The 6,000-nt window shown below is 38.0% G+C and overlaps 1 annotated feature.

The window, feature by feature from the left end:
* Nucleotides 1-2,595: part of a mobile genetic element that runs on past the window's edge.
* Nucleotides 2,596-6,000: the final 3,405 nt, after the last annotated feature.

The following is a 6,000-nucleotide window of genomic DNA, read 5'->3' as shown; positions in this document are numbered from 1 at the left end:
TTTGAAGGTATGATTATACTTTTGTTGACAATGAGCGGTCCATTGCTGGTATGAATAAAAGTACTAGTATTCTGGATTGGTAAATCAAATATATTTTTAGATGTCATGTTAACTGTTGATCCGGTATCAATAAGGCATTTCAAATTATTTTCTTTGTATTTAATTGTTATATATTGGGGTTTTCCAAGGCTTGTGGCTGAAAATTTTCGGCCTGTTCAACATTGGGTTCTTGGTTGTCATTGTTTGTCTCGTCTGTATTAATCTGCTGTAACTGTTGTGTTCTTTGTAAATTTTGGTTGTTTTCGTCAATTTGATATTGATTTTCTGGATAATAGTCTGAATGGTCGTAAGTTGGATAATAAAAATAGTCATATGGAACACACTGCTGATAAAAAGCGTCCTCTTGATATAATGTTTCGTCAACACTCATCCCAGTCTGTCCACTATTAGCTGGTCTTAATCGTTTTATTGGTCGATTGGGTACATAGGAACTTGAATTTTGTGTTGATTGTTGATTTTGATATTGGGGTTGTTGTCCGAACCTATTCTGATCGAATGCATTGTTTCGATTGGTGTTAAAAATTGGTCGAGATGTAAAGTTTGTACGTTGATTTGGTTGAAAAGCATTGTTTTGTTGGCTTGGTTGGAAAACATTGTTTGGATTAGGGTGGTAGGGTATTGGATGACGATAAAGTGGGTTATTAGTTGGTGGTGTTTGATAAATTTGTGGAGCTTGATATGGTATTGGTGAATTATAATGTAGGAAAGGTGTTGGATATTTTCTGATATTGTTAGACTGATTAGTATTTTGATTAAAGGACTTTTGTGGCTTATCAGAGAAATTTTGTTTTTGGACATGTGTACTTGTATGATTTATTTGTTCGTACATGCCCTTCTCTTGTAAAAGGTTTATAAGTGATCGCAAATCTGGTATGTTGTGGTTATTTATTCTTAAATAAATGTGTGTAGGTAATTTTTCAATTAGTGATTCTATACTGGATTTTATTAATTTCAAATAAAAAGTCTTTTCTTCAAGATCTTGCTCTAATTCAAGCTTACTAGTAAGTGTTTGTCTGCGGCTTTCTGCTTCTTCCAGGAATGCTCGTACATTGCCTCGAAATGGGGTCTTTCGAAACTCTTCTAAAAGAACGTGGTTAGGGGTCTGGGGTTTATAGTTGAGTACCAATTGTCTTCTAAGCTGCTGCCAGGTGTACATGTCATAGGCTCCAATGCAGCGCATAACTTCTCCGCTGATGCTGCGTTCAATATGCCCAAATATGATCTGCTGTTGGCGTTCATCTCCGGTAGCATAAAGAGCCAGTATGTAATCAATTCGACTCACAAAGGTGTATAGTGAGCCTGGATCACCGTTGAATTTCTCCACATTGCCAATCTGGTAGGCAACCTGGGTCATGTTGCTGTCTGATAGTGGTGGCACAATTGCTGGTTCTTGAGCCATTTTTGATTTTTGGATTATTTATTTATTTTTTTTATTTATTTTTTTTTTTTATTATTATTATTATTTAGTTATTATATTATTATTATCGTGTATTTTTTTTTTGGTTTTTTTTTTTTTTTTTTTAATATAGTTTTTAATATTTTTATATTTTTTTAATATTGTTTAATTTAAAATGTTGTCTTTTTATTTATTATTCTTATTTTTAATTTTTATCATATAGAATTTTCACTTATTTATTTTTTATTCTTACTTTTAATACGTTTTAATTTTCGCTTATTAATTTATTATTTATATTTTTTTTTTTTTTTTTTTAAGATAGGTTTTGATTTTCACAAGGGTTGCACTATAGCTTTTTCGTGGGTCTTTGAGGTAACCAATTGGATTTACAGCCTCTCACAAATTCAATAGCGTCTTCCTGATAATAAATTCAGGTTTGTTTAGGCAAATTGTGATTTTTCGGTTTCACTTTATTGTCGAGGTTTAATTAAAAACTTAAAGCGATATTAACCGTCACGTGGGTGCCCGTTAGCGTGGTACTTTTGTCAGAGAACAAAAAGAACACAGGAATTGGCAAATCTGGTTACCGCATCAAGGAACTTTAACACTGATCACATCGACTGCGCCAATTGCAAATAAATGGTTGCAATAAATAGTTTTGAGTCTATTAAATGGACCGTTCCGAATATGAACTAAGACCAACGCTGAAAATTGAGTTTTGCCAAAATAAAACGAATCAAAATTTCGGGATCGATTGTGTTGTTTATTGATTAACGTTCAGCTTAAGACTAAAAATCAAATGAAAGTGAAAATGAGGAGAAGCCTCTGTGCTTGCTTAAAGAATATGTTAGTGTTTTTGGGAGAGCATTGCTTTTGGATTCTTAAGTGGAGGAGAAGCCTCAGAGAGAGCAGGCAGACTTTAAGATTTGTTTACAAGAATGGCTAAGTGCCGCTGTCAAAGAATTTGTTTATTAGAATGCATACTGCGCAGATGGCATACAGTATGGGGGTGTCAAAATGCAGAGTGGATATTTTTGTTATTTGATCCACATTAGCATGGTGGTCACTTATTGTTTACGTATGCGGCTTTTCAATATGTTTACTCTACGTTATGTGGTTTTGTATGTGAATATGTCACTATATATATATAATATTTATATATATATATAAACTACCTTTATAAAATAATATAAAATTAATTTTATTGCTGTGCAGCCTTTAACTTAAATATTGATTTCATTTTGTACATTTACCTTTTGGTGTATGTAATTATTAAGATGTTGCATGGCTCTTTTCTAGTTATCCAAAAATAATTAGCTCCCCGTCACCAAGGATGATACTCTCGTTTTGGTTTCTTGCCCGAGAGCCCCTGGTAGCATAATGGGTCTGCCAATTGATATTTCTGCTAATTGCCATTGCGTTGGTTCAATGTGAATCATCATCATCTGTTGGATGCAACATGCAACGTGCAACGTGCAATGTGCAACATGCAATGTGCAATATGCATTCAGCCATTCAGCCATTTGCAACTGGGTCCCGCAAAAGCAGGCTAAGTCCATGTGCGATGCGATTCTGCCGCCTGCTGACCAATTATGGTCACTTGGCCGCGCCACATGACCACCTCCGACCACCTTCATCCTCCTCCGACCACCACCATCCTGCCATTTTCGCCATCCGCGTTCCAATGCCTAAGCGCACAGGCTGAACTCTGACCTCTACGCTCGAGTGCGACTTTGCCACAGTTCACAGTTCATTTTAGCTCGGTTCAGTTCAGTTCAGGGCCAAATCCCAAAAACGCTCTAGTTGGCGAACACATTATGCAACAGCCGGTTTTGATTTTGAAAGCTGCAGTTTTGGGACGCAAGATATTCAATTTTTGCACGTATTAAAGCAGAACGAATTGAAAAAAGAAAAGATGAACAAATTTACTATATTCATTTCTTTTCATAGCCATTTACCTACCTAAACTTTTTGGTAAAAATACATTTTTAACAACACTGGCTATTAACATTACGTATACGCCATGCATGTTGCTACCACCGACTATGAATTTTGTTCAAAAAGTTGGAAAAGTCGAATAGTTATCGAATTCTTTTACTTTCGTGCAGCGTGCTTTAGTTGATGACTAATTTGTAATTGCTTAATCAAAATACACATTGTCATACAATTGTTGTTTGTGAAATAAAGTCCTGTGTCAATTTAGTCAGTTGCCGCAGTCGTCGCTGTTTTGCTTTTAATGAGCATGAGGCAGCGAGGCAAATGTTGAGAGCATTTTCATTCCATTCCATTCATTCATTACCCTCCCCGCCCCCGCCAGCCATTTAATTGTGATTAAAACCAGCAGCTATATTTCAATTCACAAATTTCGTGGGGGCGGCAAACGAGCTGACGAAAAACTTCTCCCGTGTCAAAGCGCGACATTCAGAGTTGCTACTTACCACTTTGCAATTGTTTTTCGGTATCACGTCGGAAGCTTCTTTAAAGATGATCCCACTTTTGTGTTCTCGACTTCCATGAAGACTTAAGCCGCCTGACTCCCAGTTCTCCGGCTTCCAGGTCACCCAAATCCACCCAGATCCCAGCCACATGCCAAAAAAAACCAAAAAAAAAATATGGAGGCACTGCCAAAAACATCAAAGATTCAACTACTAAACTATTACCTGAGATTTTGTTCAGTTTTACTTTAACAAATGTATATACAATTATACATGATAAATAAAATAAACTTATAAAAATCAAACAATAACTATCTTGTTGGATAAACTTTAAAGCCAGCGAACAAGTTGATTAGGCATTTAATTGAGCATCTTCTGCAATTTCTAGTTATTAGCCATAGTTTTTTCCTAACTTGTTTTTCAGTGGATTCCAGTGGATTCTCGCCACTGCTCACACAGCCTTTTCCTTTGCCAGTTGGTTATGTTGGCTTCGCGGCTCAGCCGTTCAAATGTTTGCCACCATATGCATAAAGTATACTTGCCGGAATCTAAGGGATCCAGAGAAGGGATATGGAGTCCTCTTTCTAATAAGCCGCCGTGCCAATTCCCTTAGCCAGTTTGCCGCTAATTGTTGCCACAGATTTAGGGGGGGGGGGGGGGGCCATCCCCCAGTTTGTCGACTCGCTTTTTAAACTGCCTTGGTAATTTTTAAACAAACTCTGCGACATTTGCGTGCGTTTTTCGTTTGAAGCGCCAACTCCGACCTTGTCGCTTGTAGGCGAACTAATTACATTTTCGTTTTCAATTAGAACACAGCGAAGTGAGTAGCGTTTCACGAGAGGATGGGCAAATTTTCATTGGGTGGAAAGTGGGGTCAATCACACCATCAGTCCAATTTTGATGCTCTTTTATTCGGATATCTGCAGATACTGCAAAGTATTCCGGAAACTTACATTTAATAAATCCAAGAAGATGGTACCAAACAGTAATGTATATGTATAAATCCATTTTATATACATATTTAAAATCTGGCTTTTAATATATTTAAAATCTTGCTATAATGCTCTTAGAATGGAAACACATATTTAATAGCCCAACATTCAAGTGAGCAAAATTTCCCCGAAAACAAAGGGAAAACACATTTATATTTTACATTTTTCTTTTTTTGCTTTAACAACCATGTTGTTTGCTTTAGTACCAAGCCCAAATAAAAATCCCATTTTGCAAAGTTCGACTACATTTGCTAATACGTTCGACTTCGACTTTGTCTGCCTGCAATTGTAATGCTCTTTCAAGAGTGAATAAATGAAACTTGTACTCACTTTTGCAACTTCCTCCATGGCAATTATAATTAAATTTCGTTCCAATCGTTGGATTATGCTGCTCCTGATGGACGACGACTGGTTGAGAATGGAGGTAACTTCGTTAGGCCAATGAATCCAATGTGGCCGACTCGGCTCCATCGACTGCCCCTAAATGTATGCATTAAAAATTTGTTAACCGACCGATTTTCCCAACGGGACCCGAATCAATTGTTTGCCTAATGCAATTTACTCTGCACCAGATGCAGATGCGGATGCGGATGCGGATGCCAATGCGAATAGAGATGCGGATGTGGAAGGAGATGGCGATGGCGATGGCGATGGAGATGCTACACTGCTGCTACTGTTTGAGCCAAGGTAATCAACAATCAAAATCCAAAGCCGTTGGCCGTGTGGGCGTGGCTGACCGCGCCCCTTTTCGAAAGGGGGCGGTGGTGGTGCGGGCAAGGGTAGGTGGGGTGATGTCGCCGCTCGTTTGGGTCACTCTTGATGACGACAATTTGCATGTCAAGTCCATTAGGAGCATGTTATCATCCATCCTAACACCCTCAGCACCCCCAGCACCCCTAGCAGCGCCATCCCTTTTGCAGGCACCGCAGGAGCTACGATTCTTCCCATTTCTTCATCTGCCTTTGGATTCTTTTCGTTTTTTTTTTTTTTTTTGCCCAGCTGCATTTTACACTACGTTCTTCGCTCGAGAGCTCCTTCTTTTTTGGCTTGTTAAGCGCAATTAGTCGGTATTGACCATTCCCTCACAAACACTCGCACGAACTCGCACACACACACA

This window comes from Drosophila melanogaster, chromosome X (assembly GCF_000001215.4).
Source record: "Drosophila melanogaster chromosome X".
NCBI classification, from domain to species: Eukaryota; Metazoa; Arthropoda; class Insecta; order Diptera; family Drosophilidae; genus Drosophila; species Drosophila melanogaster.
The sequence above is the reverse complement of the archived record's forward strand: the minus strand, read 5'-3'. Positions and strand labels throughout refer to the sequence as shown.